Below are 5,445 nucleotides of genomic sequence, written 5' to 3' on the forward strand. Positions count from 1 at the left end.
TCACACTATTCCCCTGTGCAAGTTACGGTACTACAGCCTGGAAAACCAGGTGAATAAAAACCAGTTCCACGGTTAAGGATGATGCCCTGTCCAGAGGCCAGTGACGAGTGGAGTCCCCACCCAGGGGTCTGCAACCTGGGACATGTCCTGTTTAACACCTCCATCGATGATGCAGAGGAAGAGACGAGGCGTGCTCTTGTCGAGTTTGCAAATGACACCGGAGCGAGGGGATGCAGCTGACGTGGCAGAGCGCGTGTTCCAAGACCACTCCAGATCACTGCCCGTGTTTTATACAGTGATGTGCCACTGAAGGTCAAAGGTGGCAGAAAGTCTCACGTGGAAAACGAAGAAATATCCACAGAAACTCAGAGATGGGCTTGTCAGGCAGAGGAACTAGTTATGACTCAAAGCTCTACCCACAGAATTCCACACAAGGTCAGAGCAAGAACTCCCTCCTTCCAGTGCCTATCAAAAAGGCTTGAAGAGAATAAAAGCTTTTTGGGGCTAGAAAGTGTCTCAAACAGATAAAAATCAGACATTTGATGAGTTGTCTGGATGTTTTTAGAAACATTTTCCTCTGCCTACGGAAGGCACGTGCAAATCCAAATGCCAGAGGGCAAACGAAGACTTCACATAGCGCTTCCAGGGGCTGCTGCTTCTTCCCAACATGATTTTAGCTTTTCATACTTCATCAATTCCTTACATAATACAGTTTTTCCTTCTTTCATGGAAAAGGCTGTTCACTACTATTAAAAGGGGAGTTTAATATGACTGGAAAAAGACAGAGTGAAAGATTTGGGGTTTATTTGTGAAAAAAATCGGGATTTCCCCTTCAGTCAACATAATTTATCAACTACCAAATGGACACTGACAAGTGGAAATGCAAACATAGCCTCAAAGAGACAACACAACAACTACTGTCTTGTTTAAGTGATTTCACTTCGCACGTTTAAGCCATTTCAATCTTTCGCATTTACACCATGACACTCTATACTTTCTATAAGTCCAGACTATCTCTAAACCCATTTTCTACATTTTCTGTAAATCCAGACTTAGGAGACACAGAGGACACAAAAATTTAATGCAGAGAACACAAAAATCTGAGAATACGCCATTAATTGAAATCTCTTGGAATTAATGTTGCATACCAGAAAAAAACCAAACCAAAACAAAACACAACTATAAAAATCCTGTTTTTCTATTAAACTTTTGAACTCAGTCTGTCAAATTCCTTTGCAGATAAACAGAATTATTTTTGGCCAAGTGATGAAAGTTTGCAATTCATTGGGATTCATGGTTATAGGGAAATTATAGAAATAGAATCAGAATCATCTCATCGAGTGAATCACTGGAACACCTGACGCCTCATTATTTTACATAAAGGGAGAACAGCTGCGAAGTTGTTTGAGGTAAACATAGAACTCTAGTCTAAAAAAATTATTCTTAAATTATACTACTCAGTCTACTTCTGCACGGCACTGTTTCCCTGCTGACTGCTTGACTGATTGGAGGCAAAACCTGTCGAAGGGCATGTCCTAAGACACGGATGGAACAACGGAGAGAAAGACCTCTCTAAAATTCAATTTATGTCCCCTGCTTCACTCTACTGTGGCGAAACGGAGCATCTGCAAACACATCAAAACTGCTGTAAGCAGTTAATGAGCCCGGACCATGATTCCTTCCTAGTGGAAGAGAACAGAGTTTGCTTTCTTGTGCACAGTATTTAGAAAGGGAAATTAAAACATCTTAATTGACATTGAATTTTGAAACTTTTAGATACCAGACAGGGGTGTCACACTACAGGGAGGTGAGAATAAATTAAAGCAGCTTTGTGCTACGGTTGTATTACAATTTTGTTCAGGGGCTGAGTTTGCGGTTTCTTGCAGGGAACAGGATATCTGCAACGGCCACAAGCTGTTCGAAATAGTAACGTGCACAAGACACCTAAACAGAGATTGTTATATTAAAAACTAGCGAGTATGGACGTAAAAGGGCAAAGAGAGAAAGGTTACTACACACACTGAGAACTAACGATCTCTGTTCCTCGGGGGAACATGAGCGACATACATGCTGCTCTCCTTATCTTGGTCAGCCAGAACCTCCCAAATGCACGAAAGCTGTCAGACATGCGTTCGTGCTTTCCAGGGTACCACCATATATCCTTTTTCCTGAGATTCTTGTCTTCAAGTGAAAATCAGTGTGAATCAACTTTTCTCACGCGTGAATCAATGCGACCCAGCAGGCCAGGGGCTATACTTCACACCTGAAGCCTTCCCCACATTCAGCAAAAAACCTGTAAAAACCGGGGTTTGAAGATTTTTCTTTGCATATATTTTTAGAAGATGCTTTCTCTGAGAAACCCAAGTATCTCAGAACTCAGCACAGACAGTGAAACAGCCAATTGCTTTTTAATTAAAAAGTCTGTTGAAATTGAGAGAAAGTATTCACAGGAGCATTGAATTTATTATTCCTTTATCTGACTCTCTTCTCTTCGACTTCCAAACCCCTTCCAGTGAACTGGTTAGTGTGCACAATGCAATTAGGTGCTACAAAAATATTTAAGTTTATTGTAGAAAATTTAATGAGAGCATTGGCAGAATCCTTCAGCTACTCGGTAGACAGAACAATGGCAAAATAGGAGAAATAGCCCTAATAGGTACTTTTTTTCATGAGTTTTAATGCATAGCATGTCTAAGCTCTACCTTTTCCATTTTATTCTGGAACAAATTAAGGCATTGCAAATCTCAGCAATAGCAGCAGCATGCAGTTCCTGACACACATCGTCTGCTGCAGCTAGTATAGCCTCTTCGTACCTTTGGAGACACACTGCCATAAAACTAAGCCCTCAAAATGTGAGTCAACAGTATTAATTTTAAAACATAAAACTGAGATATAAAGGTGCAACACTCATTAAAGACTAATCCAAGTATTCAGTTCTGTCTCTGTATACACAGAATTGACACTACTGTGCCAAAAAAAGGCACTAATACAATAATTTCATTTCTGTTTCATTCAGACAACAAAAACAGCAAGGTGAAAAACTGCACTTGGTATCTGCCAGACAACTGACAGATGAAGCGTTTAGTGTCCATGGTGAACCAACTGCAGTAAGAAAGGAGCTGCAGCTCTGGGTGTTTTGCAGAAAGTGCCCAGGACGCCCAAGGATGGGCCTCACACCAAGGCACAGAGCTCTTCATCACCCCTTGGCTCCCCATGAACTCCGGGCCCCACCGTTACAGAAAATGGCAGGGGACCACTTTGTACTTCAGAGCGTAAATGATGTTACTAGTGATCCTAAAACTGCAGCTGGACTACTTATACTTCTAAAATCTTATGACAGAAATAACCGCTCATCTAACCGACAAATATCCTCAGCACACCTTAACTTCTACCCAAGAGTTCAGCTGTTTTATACAGAGACAGCCTACAGATGCCAGAGACGTGACAGTTGTCGGTGAAAAACCATGTCATTTATTCCTTATCAGCAGTGTAATGAGAAAGGTTAATTAAAAAAATTAAGTGTGTCATTTTTTTTTTTTTCCCCTGCTGACGCCTATTTTTTCTCCCTGGGTGTCAGTAGAATGGGATAAACTGGTCCCTGTGCAGGCCGCAGTCATCTGAAACCTGTGCAACACACAACTCTTCGTTGCACTTGGCAATGCAAACATTCCTTGCACCCACACGCTACAGAAGCAGCTTCTCCCATACTCTCAGCCAGACATTGGAACATTTAAATTATATGAAACACCAAACTGATGTCATTTCCCTTTCTGGTACTTGTCTGTTTTTTCCCTGCTGCACCAAGTCTCTTCCGCTTCCCCAGGCAGTCAGAAATGACAGATAAGGGAATGCAAAGAAATGGAGTGTGAATGTAAAAGGAAATATAATTGGTTCAAGACTCTCTACTGTCTTCAATTTTGTACAGTCATTTACAGCTGTCTAAAGAGTGTGAAACACTGGCACCCAAGTGAGCGAGTAGGCAATTAAAATTTTGTACTCTCACAATCATTCTGCACAGATGTAAACTACTGGATACAGTTCGAGACAGCAGCAACACACTGAGTCCTCTGGCTTGAAGACCGTATCGCTCTGCCGAGACGGATGATGCTTTTCCCTGATGTGTCTTCACAGCTCAGTCCTGGAAAATGCTGAACCCTTGGACCCCCATCCAACAGAAGTGCTTACGCGCCTACTTAACATTGCAAACTCATGCATGTCAATACTTTCATTATTTGCAGCAGGATATTTTGTAGGCAAGAAAAGCAAGGCCCCAAAACTAGACAAGCTCAGCCCAGTATTACTCAAGAAGCCCACTGTTCAGCCACACGTTTTACGTTTTGACCAGGAAACTGGAAACCCTTTAAACAATAATATCAGGTGAGCCAGCATGAAGCTGTGTGTAAAAAATAAAGCAAATCAAGGTAAATTGAGAGCTGTTTTAGAAGCTAAAATTGCCTGCAACACCTACTGCCTACATATATTTGCTAATGAAATGCAAAATGTCTTCCTTACGTCACAGACCGAAGTTCGACCCTGTCCGTAATTGCTACCGATTGATTACCAGGCTGTAACAATCTGAATGGTGGTTTTACTTCAGTTTTAAAGAGGTGTCTAAACCAGTTACATCCTTTCCTTCAAGAGTCAGCATGAAGAAAAGGACTAGGATTGGGAAATGGAGGTTTAATTATCCCCCAGCCTTCAGTACACATCACTGTAAGAAGGGGTGGACTGAGGAATGCAACTAATGTAGGAAAATTGTACAGAATGGCTGCAACAACACAGGTAGCTGCAGTGGTGGGTAGTCAGATACCGTTAAATTATGTTTTAAATCATTAACTAAAAATCATAAATATATGTTTACAAATATTCACATTTTCATTTTCTTCAGGGCTACTTAGCAGGACATTCCATTGGGTTTGTTTTTAAATCAGATTAAAACATAAAAGAACAGTACTCTTGTTTATTTACCTTCAGACTTTGATTATGTAACATATTCCTAATACATTTTAGGAGACCGAGCATAGCAGGAGAGTCATCTTTTAATTTAAGGAGTCTGCACTGACTGCAAAATTAAAAGAACTTGTATTGTTTAGCAGGGAGAAGGGCCTAAAGTCTACACATAAATTTAAGAAGTATGCATTAGTACTGCCGTTCTCAAATTAATTGCATTAACTGTAACTGTCTAAACACAAAATATGCCTTTTCTAAGCAAACATTTCTTCTGTCTTAATTAGATGTAATAAATTCTTAAAGGGTATCAACAGGACCATCCTCACAAATTGTCAGGCATAGGGCTTGTTTGTTTGCCTCTCATGACAACACATCCCAAAATACAGAGCATATTTCAACTTGTTATTCTCCGAGTTGTCTGCCAAACTGCAGATGAATTGTAAACACAAAGAACATGTTAAACCTAATTCAAGCCCACCAAAAAAAAAAAAAAAA

The 5,445-nt window shown here is 40.6% G+C and overlaps 1 protein-coding gene across 1 annotated transcript in view; it reads right to left on the minus strand.

The window, feature by feature from the left end:
• RFTN1 (raftlin, lipid raft linker 1) overlaps positions 1–5,445 on the minus strand; it is a gene marked incomplete at both ends in the record, with an annotated part of 36,420 nt that overhangs the window by 30,686 nt on the left and 289 nt on the right. The gene's annotated exons all lie outside the window — the stretch shown is intronic.

The sequence above is a fragment of the Eurypyga helias genome, unplaced genomic scaffold (assembly GCF_000690775.1).
Source record: "Eurypyga helias isolate BGI_N326 unplaced genomic scaffold, ASM69077v1 scaffold14139, whole genome shotgun sequence".
Classification (NCBI taxonomy): domain Eukaryota; kingdom Metazoa; phylum Chordata; class Aves; order Eurypygiformes; family Eurypygidae; genus Eurypyga; species Eurypyga helias.